This window comes from Doryrhamphus excisus, linkage group LG6 (genome assembly GCF_037039965.1).
Source record: "Doryrhamphus excisus strain RoL-2023G ecotype Guam linkage group LG6, RoL_Dexc_Guam_v1.1, whole genome shotgun sequence".
NCBI lineage: Eukaryota > Metazoa > Chordata > Actinopteri > Syngnathiformes > Syngnathidae > Doryrhamphus > Doryrhamphus excisus.
In genome coordinates this window covers 11,603,123-11,616,987 of record NC_136362.1, presented here as the reverse complement: position 1 = coordinate 11,616,987, position 13,865 = coordinate 11,603,123, and the positions used below count along the sequence as shown (strand labels likewise).

The window sequence follows — 13,865 nt, the reverse complement described above, 5'->3', positions numbered from 1 at the left end:
GTAGTAGGGTTGCCAACCGTCAGTTCTGATTGAGCTGAAAAGGGACGCATATCAGTGGTTTCCATTGGCAGCAGCTTGCCACAGACTAAGCCAAAAGATGCCAGCGTGTCTGATCGCTCACCTTTCAAAGTAATTGCAGTTCGACTTTTCTGGCATCTTTGGTTATGCGCTTTGCCTTGGCTGTCAAGTCACTTTCCTACGGCTTGGCGGCAGCTAGTTAGCAAGCTCTAAATGTATCTAAAAAAACCCCAAAACGACGGTGTTTAACGGCAGCACGTTTTTGTCGTTTTTGGATGGGGAAGCAACAAGTGGCTACTACGTTCATAAGGTAGATGCTAACTTGTGCTAGCTCACTCTTTTAACAACTGCTCACTGTTCTTTATTCTGTTTGCTAATACATTTTCCCCATAGGAAATAATGAAGTGAATCAAATGAATCATTTTAAGAAAGGCAAAACTGTTAACACAAAATACGTTTTTATAGTTTAAAGTTTTAAAAGTTTTTAAAGTTTATAGTTTTACAGGCAAATAACATTGAAAAGTATAAATCAACATATAAGGTTACTTTAACCCTCATTGAAGACGTTATTCTTGCCAAAGACACAATGTGGAAGCGATATCAACACAGACACCACCTTCCTGTTTTGGCAGTGAATTATTGTTGTTGTGATGATCAGCTATTGAACGAGTCGTTCAAAACTTGCAGGTTTTTTACTGAGTCAGGACTCTGGGTATTCTTGTCCGCTAACTCGTTCACTTAGCATGCAGGCTGCTTAAAAAGGAACATGCCATTAATTGTGCAACTGTTACTCAAACTGTATTTTTATAAATGTATAGACGAGTGAATTGCGAACCTGATCATGAGAGTTGGGTTGGTGGACTTGTTCCGGGTGTGCGAGTTTCTCACCTCAATAATGCAAAATGGTTACAAGTACCAGCATGAACTGTTCCATCAAGAATCGCATCTTAGAATTGTATGTATCTGCATGTAAAATTTTAGTTAATAAAAAAAAAAAAAGTGTTTTGTATCAACATTTTAGAATTTCCGGACCCGATTTATTGGGGTTCTTGTCCAAGTACGTTTTGGATGGAGTCAGACCTTCTGGAACGTATTCATGCCGCTAACCAAGGTTCCACTGTATGTGATAGAGTCTGTGTTTTTATACAGTAATTCAGTAGTTCGCCAGCTTTGCGTGTGATGGAGAGATCTGGGCGTGGGTCGATGGTCGACTTCCATGCTCGACTTCCTGTGGGGAAATAGTGAACATTCCAGACTGTAAACCCTCTCCCCTCTGGAATAATATGGACTCTGCATAGCAGCTATGCCACCCTGGCCATAACGCACATATGGGAATACTTGCTATGCATTATCACGGCCACACACCTCCTCAGTGTTGTTTGCTTGCATCACGAGCCGGCGCATTCACGTGACATCCCAACGCTGGCGGATCATCCGGCACGTTAAGAAGCAGATTAGTGTTGATTAGTTCAATAAGCTTCAAACGTGTGCTGTATCTTGACCTACTTGAGGTGAAAATACACTTGAACAACTTAATTTTGTTTGTTTTTGATTATATTATGACTTTTTATTATTTTATTATTATTAAATAATATATAATATAAATATTATTATTTTATTATTATGTATTAATTTTTAACTTATTTTTTTATATACTTTTTGTTTTTATTTTATTTATTTTTCTCACCAAAATACAACTTTTTTCTTAATATTTTGACTTTATTCTTGTAAAATTACAGCTGTTCCATTTCTGCTATTGTTTATTTTTTTTATTTTCCAACTATTTCAACTTTCTTCTTGTCATAATTCTGACTTTGTTCCCATATTTTTTTACTTTATTAAAATAACACAGTAAAAAATGAATATATTAAATTCTTCATTATTACATTATTTCACCATTATCCTATTCAAGTATAAAGACAGTTAGCGCTACCATGCTAGGTGCAGGTAATGTCAGCATGTTAACGTTAGCTTTGTAGCCTTTTTCACCATTTTTACAGACTTACAGAAACACTATTATGCTACGTGGTGGCATGCTAATGTTAGCATCTTACTATTGCTAGCATGTTTTTATAAATACAGTCTTATAGAAACGGTTAATGCTATCATGGTAAGTGATAGCATGTTAGCATTGCTAGCATAGTAACATTAGCATCATCGCATTTTTAGCCATTTTCAATAGTTTTGACATCAACACTTATGGCAACCATGCCAGGTTTAGCATGCTAACATTAGCATTGCTAACAGTAGCATTTTAACTGTTTTTATCAGTAGAAACCTATATAAACACTTGGTGTTGTCCTGTTAGGTGTTAGTATATTAGAGTCAGTATGCTAATGTTAGCATTGTAGCATTTTTTTTTACATTTTTGTAAGTATTAGCACACAACTCTTAGCTCTACCATGCTGGGTGTTGCATGGAAAGGTTTGCATGTTAGCATTGTTAGCTTGCAATTTTTAGCCATTTTCATAAGTGGAGACTTATCGAAACACTTAGTTCTATCATGCTAGGTACATCGGTTTAAAATTTTGACATGTTTCTGCGTCGTTCAGCGTGACTTTGCCTCTTCTGCTCAGACATTTCCTGCTTTTTTTCCCCTGCATCCGTTCATTTACGTCACGCATTGAAATTATATTTTTAGTATGTGCCATGGGCCGCACTTTGGATACCTTTGATCATAGTGGACAAATTCATATGTCACATGTCCTCCGCAGTGAAATATGAGTGCTTGTGTTCTCCTAATGACCACAATCAGTGCCAAAAGCCTGACATGTTTGCCAGTGGCATTCTGACCTGCCCCATTAAGGCGTGATTGGTGCAAGATTGGCTTTAAGATAACCCCACATGTAATTGACAGCAAACACGACAGCATGCGGCGTAGGTTTCACCGGGCCGTGGCGTCTTCCGCTTTTTCACATATCCAGCTGGACTTGATTTTCTTTCTGCGATGCAAAGAGGCTTTCTCGCTCTTAAATGCTTTACACTCTAATAATGGAATCCGTTTCATGTGGTCGGAGTGTTGTTGTGTTCCCACTACAGTTTAAACCCTATTAATTATCCTCTGTGATTTACAGATCCTTATTTACGCTACCCAGTCTTGAGCGTCACAAGCAATTAGATGGATAAACTATTTGATTTTGCCATCAAACAAACTCAAACAGTTTTCTTTCCCCCAAGAGCTGATTCTTGTCTTACAAGTGTGTGGGAACTTAAAATGATGAAAGTGTATGTAATATAGAGGAAACTAGTTTGAGTAGAAGTTTGGCCCATCTGTTCCTGGAGTCAACATGAAGCTTGTCACAGAGTTTAATGTCACATGATGTCATTGGCAGAGGATTGTGAGGTCATGACTTCTCCCACCTCCGACAGATGGATGGATGCTGAAAGGAAGCGGAGGCACAAGCACTCGATGCCCTGACTGATACAGTACGGGACCTCATTATAGTTGATGATCCATCATGTTGCGCCATCAAGTCTCTAATCAGTCCATGCAATCTCATTGCACATATCCTATTTATTTTTTTAAAAGGAAGGTAACATGGAAACTAAAAATATCATCTAACAAGAAACCAAAATATAAGACCCAGCAACAGTGAAAAAAATCAGCAGTAATTTTACCAGAACGAAGTGAAAAAAGTAATGGTAATGGTTTAATTTCATTTGAACATGCATCAGATTACAATTGAATGCATCACATAATCAGTTCATAGTTCCACATGTCCAAAAGGAGTAGGAAGAAGCAAAGCTTATTAAATCCTACACCTCCATCTGGTACAATCAGTAACTGTTACATTTGTTCACTTCCTGCTTTCCTAATATAGTTTAAGTATTTTATTTATTTATTTTTAGTTTAGTTTAGTTTAGTTTATATAATCAGTTCACAGTTCCACATGTTCGAAAAGAATAGGAAGAAGCAAAGCTTATTAAATCCTACCCCTCCATCTGGTACTTTTACAATCAGTAACTGTTACATTTGTTCACTTCCTGCTTTCCTAATATAGTTTAAGGTTTTTATTTTATTTCATATGTTTTATTTTGTTTACTTCACTTCACTTCACTTTACTTACATAATCAGTTCACAGTTCCACATGTCCAAAAGGAGTAGGAAGAAGCAAAGCTTATTAAATCCTACCCTTCTATCTGGTACTTTTACAATGAGTAACTGTTACATTTGTTCACTTCCTGCTTTCCTAATATAGTTTAAGTTTTTTTTCCACATACCGAAATGCTATGGCTTTTTAACATAGTCCTAGCATATAAGTGTTTCCAATTTAGTTTTTCCTCTCTTGTCAGGAAGTATTGGATGACATTTTTAGGTAATTGGTTATTTTTAGCCTTATGCATTATTTTAGCTGTTTGAAGATGAACTATATCAGCAAGTTGAAGTATTTGTGATTTTAGAAATAAGGAGTTAGTATGTTCTCTGTAGGCGGCATTATGAATTATCCTTACTGACCTTTTTTGCAGTACATTTAGCGAGTGAAGATTGCTTTTATAGTTATTACCACATATTTCCACACAAAGTTGAAAGCTAACAAGAAAAAGTAGTATAAACAAACAATCAAATTTGTGAAGATTATTTAGGAAGATCTTTGGCAATCATGAGAAGACAAGAAAGCAAAATGAAACACAAATGAAGCATACAAATGTGCCAAATCCCTTGTGTGCAAAGAGAAGTTCATTGTTCTGTCATTTTGGATTAAAGTTAAAGCGAACTACCCAGATGTTTCCACAAGGGCATTGAAGACATTGTTGCCCTTCCCATTCGATTACTTAACAAAAACACAATGTTCCTGTCACTGGAGCACGTAATCGTTTTCTCTGTCTGCAAAACAACATCCAGACACGCAGCAATGATGAGCCAGTGTCCATTGTGTGTTTTTACATGGAGCTACCACTTATTGTGGTTGTAGTTTGTACTGATCTACACCTGCATCACATCATACAGAGAGATGGTTGTATCCAACATCTAAAGTTACCAAAATACCCACTATCATACAAATGATCATATATGATCACAATATACTGTACCTCACCAGCCATCCACCAATAGACAGTGGATCTATGTACTACTTGCATGTTGGTGATTCAGCATTCATGATTTTTTGGTCATTTTTTTTTCTTTCAGAAAATAGGCCATACTTTCCACAGAGCTCATTCACCATAAGTCGATAAAAATGTATAAATATGTGAGCACACAGCTAGAACCACAATATATGTGACTTTAAGACAGCTCGTTAGAATTGACCTGTAGCAGCAGGTTAGCAATATAGAGAGTGGCCGACAGCAGCTCCTGTGTGAGTGTCTCTGCTTGTTGATATAGACATTGAAGTGTATTGTGAATCTCTCCTTAACCATTCATTCATTCATTTTCTACCGCTTTTTCCTAACGAGGGTCGCGGGGGGTGCTGGAGCCTATCCCAGCTGTCTTCGGGCGAGAGGTGGGGTACACCCCGGACTGGTCGCCAGCCAATCACAGGGCACATATAGACAAACAACCATTCACACTCACATTCATACCTATGGACAATTTGGAGTGGCCAATTAACCTAGCATGTTTTTGGAATGTGGGAGGAAACCGGAGTACCCGGAAAAAACTCATGCGTGCACGGGGAGAACATGCAAACTCCACGCAGAGATGGCCGAGGGTGGAATTGAACCCTGGTCTCCTAGCTGTGAGGTTTGCGCGCTAACCACTCGACCGCCGTGCCGCCCACTCACATTACAATGATGATATAATACCCAGTCAATGCTAACATTTGAGTATTACGTATATCTAAGGTAGCTTGGTTTGTATTATGTCTGCTATATTGGGTAATACACGTGTAAAAGTGACTATAGGGGTGTTATTTTATGTTTAGAGGACTCTAAAAAAATTCTCTTGTAATGCGAGAAAGTGACTTTGCAATAAACATCTCTTCATTCTTCAGGTTTCTTCAACTTCCTTTGTGTCAGTGCAATGTAAACATGACGTGGGAGGCCAAATCTCTTGCATCACAACCTTTCTTGAGTGGGATTAGGCATTGGATTGTTAATGCTGTTGACCGGAGGGCTCTTGGCTTAACATCTCCATTGTAAGACTTGACATGTTGACATTTTGGATGCAAAGCTAAGAAGAGTCTTTATTTATAAGGCCTTTAAGGGTTTTTTGTGCATTTATCAGTCAATGTGGATCAAGTATGTCAATTAAAAATAGTTCAGTCAACAGGATGTTGACCATCGGCGTACAAGATCACATTTCTAAGCACCATACTTTCATACGAGACACATGAATGTCAAAATATTTACTTGGAAAAGCGGCATCTATTCTCCATAAAGGGACTTTTGGAGCTGCGGTGCTTTTTGCACAACATTCCAAATGATTCCCTCCCAAATAGCACAATTTTCTATTTTTAAATGTTGTCATATCATTGGTCTGTTCGTGTCAACAAATGATCAAAGTTGTTTTTTTTCTTTTTATAGTATTTTTGTCTTAGTTTCCCAGTCGTATCATCCTCCAACGCATAAACACTGGCACGTCGGGGGAGTTTAAGTGATGGTCCAGGGGCCAGTTTTGGCCTGCAGCTCATTTTTACGGCCCTTGATGTTCTGAAAATAAAATAAATTATTAATTAAGTATTATTACCAGTATGTTATTGCCAGTCTTGTGTTCAACATAACTAGAAAGATTCTGAATTGTCCGAAATGGGTTATGGAAGAACTGATTAAATTTAGCATTGCTAGCATGCTAACATTAGCATAGTAGCATTTGTATCCATTTTCACAGCCGGTCACGTATATGAATACTTAGCACTATTATGCTAGATTTTAGCATGCTAACATTAACATAGTAGCATTTGTATCCATTTTCACAGCTGGTCACGTATATGAATACTTAGCACTATTATGCTAGATTTTAGCATGCTAACCGTTTTCATAGGTATATATACACACATATATATATATATTTTTTTTTTTTACACACATATATAATGATATAATAGATGTTAGCATGCTCATGTTAGCATTGATAGCATGCTAATATTAGCATAGTAGTATTTTAAGCCATTTTCATATGTAGACTGTGATATAAACACTTATCATGCTAGGTGTTGACATCAGCATGTATTGCTTTTGGTCGAGGTCTACGATTTCCGAGTGCTTTTCTAGTATTAGTATTTGCTTTCTCACCTACTATAACAGCAGTCCCAAACACTTTTTAATCCATGGACCATTTCGTGTTCCAACAAACCTTTGGTAGACTCCCAGAATTCCTGGCTGCTGTGAATGAAAGTGGGAGGAATACGTTACCCAAGACACTACACTGCACGCAGAGATCACTACAGACTGCAGGAGTTGGAGGTTATCGGCTTTTGTGATTGCCACTTAAAAGCATTTATCGGAGCCTGATCGATCAGAGAATCCCCAGTATTTGCACGCATCGCTACACAAAAGCAAGGACGCCACTTGTGTTCTTTTATGTTAACACTTCCCTTCATTATGTCTCCCAAGTGTGAAGCATACTGTTCTGATGGCAAAGGAAGGGAGAAATGGCGACCAACAATGTCCGCATGTCGCTACCATCATCAAGGATAACAGAGACTGTCCTTGAGCATGTGAAAGGATCTGCTTCTATGGAAAGGAAAGTGATAACTAAAGAGACTTCGGCCCATCTCTCCCTACTTTGCAACACCCTTTCATAGTGCAAGACAATGACAGGGATAAAAGTAAGTACCTGTTTTATTATATTTTCTATTTAATCTAATTTAATATTTCTTACTTTATTTAAGTTCAACTTACACTAAAACCCAACTTGCAATGCCATTGTAAGAATAGAACTCCTTTTAAAGGCGACTACCGCAGCAACATGGATGTATTGTATTGCATTAAATCAGGGGTCTCAAACACACGGCCCGCGGGCCAAATGTGGCCCTCAGGACGCTAGTTTAATGTTAGTGCGGCCCGCGCAAGTTTGATATGGATGCTGTATGGTATCATGTACCCAGAAAAAATTAATACGTTTGATTAATGTTCATGTTAAAGGTTAAATAACTGTTAATAGTTATCCTCCCTATCCGTGTGGAAGTGGTAAGTTTTTGGCTATTTAAGTTTTAAGGAAATAACTTGAAGGCTACCGTTTAGGTCGCTAGCTCTCTAGTTTGCGAGTTAGCATGTGTCTCAAGACCCTGCAGTTGCGCAATATGTTGTAAATAAAAAGAGTATAAATGTGACTATAGTCGTGTTTTGTCCTGTCTACAGGGCTCTAATAATGCTTTGTTCATTTTAATCTGAAAAAAAATAATTTGTCTACCCACCAACTATATGTGGTTTCTTAAGTTTTTATTATTATTATATTTATTTATTTATTACTGATTGATTGATTTTCTTTATTCTTGATTTGTTTATTTATTTTTTCATCGTATTTTGTGTAGAAAAATACAAAGTAAGATATTTGAGAACAGTGGAATGTTTTATCAGAGCTTTTCTTGTAGAAAATTGGAACCAAAGCGAAGTTTTTTACATTTTTTTGTTTTTAATAAATGCGTTTTTTTCTGGGTCTCACCCAGACCCGAGCTCCAGTGGCCCCCAAATAAATTGAGTTTGAGACCCCTGCATTAAATACACTGAAATCACAAAAGTAAATACTGTTAAAAAGGTCTTTTCTGACCAGAAACAGATACTGTGAACAGTTTCTGAGCTAATGCTTCAATCATAATAAAAACACGGTGCCCTAGCAATGAGGTTTTTTGGATGTTTTGATTTTTTTTTTTGTTCAAAATTGGATTTTACTGTAACATTCAACCCTCCCAAACATGCTCTCATGTTACACGAAGCTGTTCAAAGTGAGACTACACACACAAATCCCATCGCCGAGAACCCCCAAAAATGTAGCCCCCCAACCACCACCAGCCTGATTTCCAACCCCCAAATCCCAAAGCAGCCCCCCCCCTCCACTCTTCTTTTCTCTCTCTCTCTCTGCTGAGGAATTTGGAACAAATTACCTCCATATGTGTCTGAAGGAGCCCCATGGGAAGACGGCCAAGAAGAATATACTGCTGACGGAACACAAACATTGACTTCATCAAACATGGAGCTCTGATGCTATCCATATGCTCACCTGGCACGGCGGGTCGCTCGCTGAATGGAGCATGGCGACATCTCGCCACTGTGCCTCCTTATCTTCCGGTGCCACATGTTGTTTGATAAGGCTGGCTGTTTGGTGGGTCGCTCTTGACGAGCGTACGAGGAAGGTTTCGGGCCTTTTGAGTGAGACGTTTTAATGACTTCATGAATTGGTAACGCTTGTGTGGACACTCACTGGTCATGACTTCGAAAAATGGCGTCCGATATACAGGTTGCATAACAAATTTGCCTTCACAAAGATAATAATAGTCATTATTAACTCTTTCTGTACCAAAGAGTTATTTATATATAATCCCGAATGCCCGATCCTAAAGATGTATTGATACATCTTTTTTTGTGCAAGGCAAAAAGAGGTGATGATGAAATTGCACATAAATGAATGTCACCTTTACAGCAGATAAAAAAATTTGAAATGTATCTTCACAAAAAGCTTTTTTAGTCGGGAACTAATATTTTCCTGAAACTTACCAATGTTCTACTGCTGATTACTAACGAACGGAAAAAGTTAGCGTGTGAATGGTTGTTTGTCTATATGTGCCCTGTGATTGGCTGGCGACCATACCCCGCCTCTCGCCCGAAGACAGCTGGGATAGGCTCCAGCACCACCATCCCCCACCCGCGACCCTCTTGAGGAAAAAGCGGTAGAAAATTAATTAATGAGTGTATCAATGGAGAAAACATGTGAAAGCTTTTTTAGTTGGGAACTGATATTTTCCTGAAACTTACCAATGTTCTACTGCTGATTACTAAAGAAGGGAAAAAGTTAGAAACAAACTTTTTCTGTTGTAAGATGAGGGTCTAACCTTTCTTTTGGTAAATTCCATATCACACAATATTCTATACCTTGGTACAATATTCTATAACCGGGTACTCCGGTTTCCTCCCACATTCCAAAAACATGCTAGGTTAATTGGCGACTCCAAATTGTCCATAGGTATGAATGTGAGTGTGAATGGTTGTTTGTCTATATGTGCCCTGTGATTGGCTGGCCACCAGTCCAGGGTGTACCCCGCCTCTCGCCCGAAAAGAGCTGGGATAGGCTCCAGCACCCCCGCGACCCTCATGAGGAAAAAGCGGTAGAAAATTAATGAATGAATGAATGGAGAAAACATGTGAAATGTATCTTTTCACAAAAAGCTTTTTTTAGTCGGGAACTGATATTTTCCTGAAACTTACCAATGTTCCATTGCTGATTACTAAAGAATAGAAAAAGTTAGAAACAAACTTTTTCTTTTGTAAGACGAGAGTCTAACCTTTCTTTTTGGTAAATTCCATATCATACAATATTCTATACCCTCATCCATCTCTGTATGGAGTTTGCATGTTCTCCCCATGCATACGTGGATTTTCTCCCACATTCCAAAAACATGCTAGGTTAATTGGCGACTCCAAATTGTCCATAGGTATGAATGTGAGTGTGAATGGTTGTTTGTCTATATGTGCCCTGTGATTGGCTGGCCACCAGTCCGGGGTGTACCCCGCCTTTTGCCCGAAGACAGCTGGGATAGGCTCCAGCACCCCACACGACCCTCTTGAAGAGTCAAAATCGTCTAGAATGAAACACTACAAGAAACACAACTGCAGACCATATACATATTAAATTAATAGCTGTCAATCAAAACTGAACATCTCTTTTGATCCAGTTTCAGAAGTAGGATCTCACTGTAGGTGTACCTAATGTTGTGGCCAGTGAGTTCATGTTGTGACCGTGTTGAGAAAAGACCCCCAAGGACCTTTTTGAATGTTTTCATCCAGTAACCCGAGAAGAGCAGAGGGGGGAAACATGACACATGGCAGAAAAATAAAAAAAAGAAATTGACTTCTAATCTCAGGTACCACCCGTCACCCCCTCAACGCTCCTTATGTTGCCTTTGGAACGCCGCCAGATGCCTTTTGATTGTTGTTCGCCTTCTTTCTCGTGTCACTTGACAGGCGCTCACTTGTGACCTTTCCAGCGATGAATACGCGTCTTGGGAGAAAGATCGCTTACAAGGCGGGAGCCTTTTTACAGGTTCCTGGGGAGAGAAAAAAAAAAATCACCCAATCAAGCGATGCAATATTTCACTTCATCGTGAATGTGCCTCTTCCGTCACGGCTGACTCCCACCACCATCATGGCATGTGTGCGTCACTGGGATGTGGGGGGGTGGGGGGTGGGGCGTAGGGTGCTCCAAGCTGTGCCGCAGCTATACAGGCTGTCAGCGGTGTGTATCTCCTCACTATCTCTATCAGAGAACGTGAGGGGGGTAGAGAACCTCAAATATTTGGCAAGAAAACCACTTAAGTTGCAGGAAGGGGAGCTATTGTGTTGCGTTGCACTTGGCTGTTAAAAGCAGGATGAGGAATCTAATAAATAAAGGGTCTCCGTGTGCAAGTCGTTCACATCTGTGAACACACAAACGCTTAAAAACAATGATGTGGCAAACTATTTGACAATAGTCCATTGACCTTACTGACTCAGAATATAATCATGTGGCCGGAATCACAAGACAAACTTTCATTTGACCTTTGAGAGATGAAACATACAAATACGAAACTGTAGACAAAGGAAATAAATTACAAATGGATAGTTATATAAACATTTTAGCATTTTTTGAGTCATTCAAGCCCTTCCATGGTCATTTTTCATGGTCAAGGAATATTGTATGATATGGAATTTACCAAAAGAAAGGTTAGACTCTCATCTTACAACAGAAAAAGTTTGTTTCTAACTTTTTCCATTGTTTAGTAAACAGCAATAGAACATTGGCAAGTTTCAGGAAAATATCAGTTCCCGACTAAAAAAGCTTTTTGTGAAAAGATACATTTCACATGTTTTCTCCATTCATTCATTTTCTACCGCTTTTCCTCACGAGGGTCGCGGGGGGTGCTGGAGCCTATCCCAGCTGTCTTTGGGACAGATTTGGGGTACACCCTGGACTGGTGGCCAGCCAATCACAGGGCACATATAGACAAACAACCATTCACACTCACATTCATACCTATGGACAATTTTGGAGTCGCCAATTAACCTAGCATGTTTTGGAATGTGGGAGGAAACCGGAGTACCCGGAGAAAACCCACGCATGCACGGGGAGAACATGCAAACTCCACACAGAGATGAGTGTGGAATAGCTGTGAGGCCTGCGTGCTAACCACTTGGCCACCATGCAGCCCATGAAGTAAGATTCCTTATTTATAAATAGAATATTTTTGTAGTTAGAGCAAAGAAAACAGTTTTAGGACCTTCTAAAAGCGGTGATTAAAATGATTAGAGTATTCTAGACGTGAGATAACACCCCTATAGTAACATTTACACTCGTGTTACCCAATATAGTAGACATAATAAAAGTTCATTTATTCATTTTCTACCACTTATCCTCATGAGGGTCACGGAGGGTGCTGGAGCCTATCCCAGCTGTCTTCGGGCGAGAGGCGGGGTACACCCTGGACTGGTGGCCAGCCAATCACAGGGCACATATAGACAAACAACCATTCACACTCACATTCATACTTATGGACAATTTGGAGTCACCAATTAACCTAGCATGTTTTTGGAATGTGGGAGGAAACCGGAGTACCCGTAGAAAACCCACGCATGCACGGGGAGAACATGCAAACTCCACACAGAGATGGCCGAGGGTGGGAATCTAAATATGTAGGATGAATAATTATGGTGTAAATCACAATATGGGGGGGGGGCTGTGGCGCTGGTGGAGGTCTGTGCTCTCAAGAGTGCTTTTTTAGTTTTTTACATGTTTTGCCTTTATTCATCCATCCATCCATTTTCTTCCGGTTATCCGCAGTAGCAGTCTCAGTAGGGAAGCCCAGAGTTCCTGGTCACGGGCCACCTACTCCAGGTCCACCGAGAGGACACCAAGGTATTCCCAGGCCGGCTGTGAGACATTATCCCTCCAGCGTGTCCTACGTCTGCCCCTGGGTCTTCTCACGGTATAGCGCATGCCCAGAAAACCTTCCCATAGAGGTATCGGGACAAGATGCCCGAACCACCTCAACTGGCTCCTGTCAATGTGAAGGAGCAGCCGCTCTACTATGTGCCCCTCCCAGATGAGGGGCACAGGGTGAGTCCAGATACCCCACAGAGTAAACTCATACACTTGTATCCATCCATCAGGACCACATTAGCCACGTTTACATGACGAGTTTTTGTCTTTCCGAATGGAATCTTTCCGAATTGACCTTTCCGAAAGCAATGGTATACATGGAAAGGAATATTCCAATCTCTGGTCTACATGCGGCGCTATAATCAACCAGAATAGTCAATGGGGCATGCGCAGTAAAGCGTAAACACCAACATCACGTGATACCGACTTCCTCCAGTTTTTCTTTCACTTGTTGGAATAACTCCGTATTGCCAGTTTTTCCGTTCGTTCCAGTCTTGAAATTTAGTTTGGATCAAAAACAAACTTTCCGCAGCAGTCCAGTGCTGATTGCTCGTCTCCATTTTTTTAAATCGAAGAACATCTCGAGCTGTGTGTTACGTCATATCTCAGCATTCGCTGAAAGAACGCACCCGGGAACAGGAAAAGATAAAGTTCAATCTTGCTAATATTTTATAATTAAGCTCGGCACATGTTTTATATAGATATGTATTTTCTTTTTTAATAAAACTGGACTTGTGAATGGCGTATAGAAGGGTTTAGATTCTGTTCCACAGATGGCGCTAATGCACACGAAAGCTGCTTGCCAACCGCCAATAAACAACAGAAGAAGAAAAACACCACG

The 13,865-nt window shown here is 39.7% G+C and overlaps 1 long non-coding RNA gene across 1 annotated transcript; it reads right to left on the bottom strand.

The window, feature by feature from the left end:
* Positions 1-6,300: 6,300 nt before the first annotated feature.
* LOC144898561 (uncharacterized) lies at positions 6,301-9,132 on the bottom strand. The gene is made up of 3 exons (XR_013627452.1): positions 9,116-9,132; positions 9,000-9,053; positions 6,301-6,606 (listed from the first exon to the last, which is right to left on the bottom strand). It is a non-coding gene; the product is annotated as an uncharacterized LOC144898561 (long non-coding RNA).
* Positions 9,133-13,865: the final 4,733 nt, after the last annotated feature.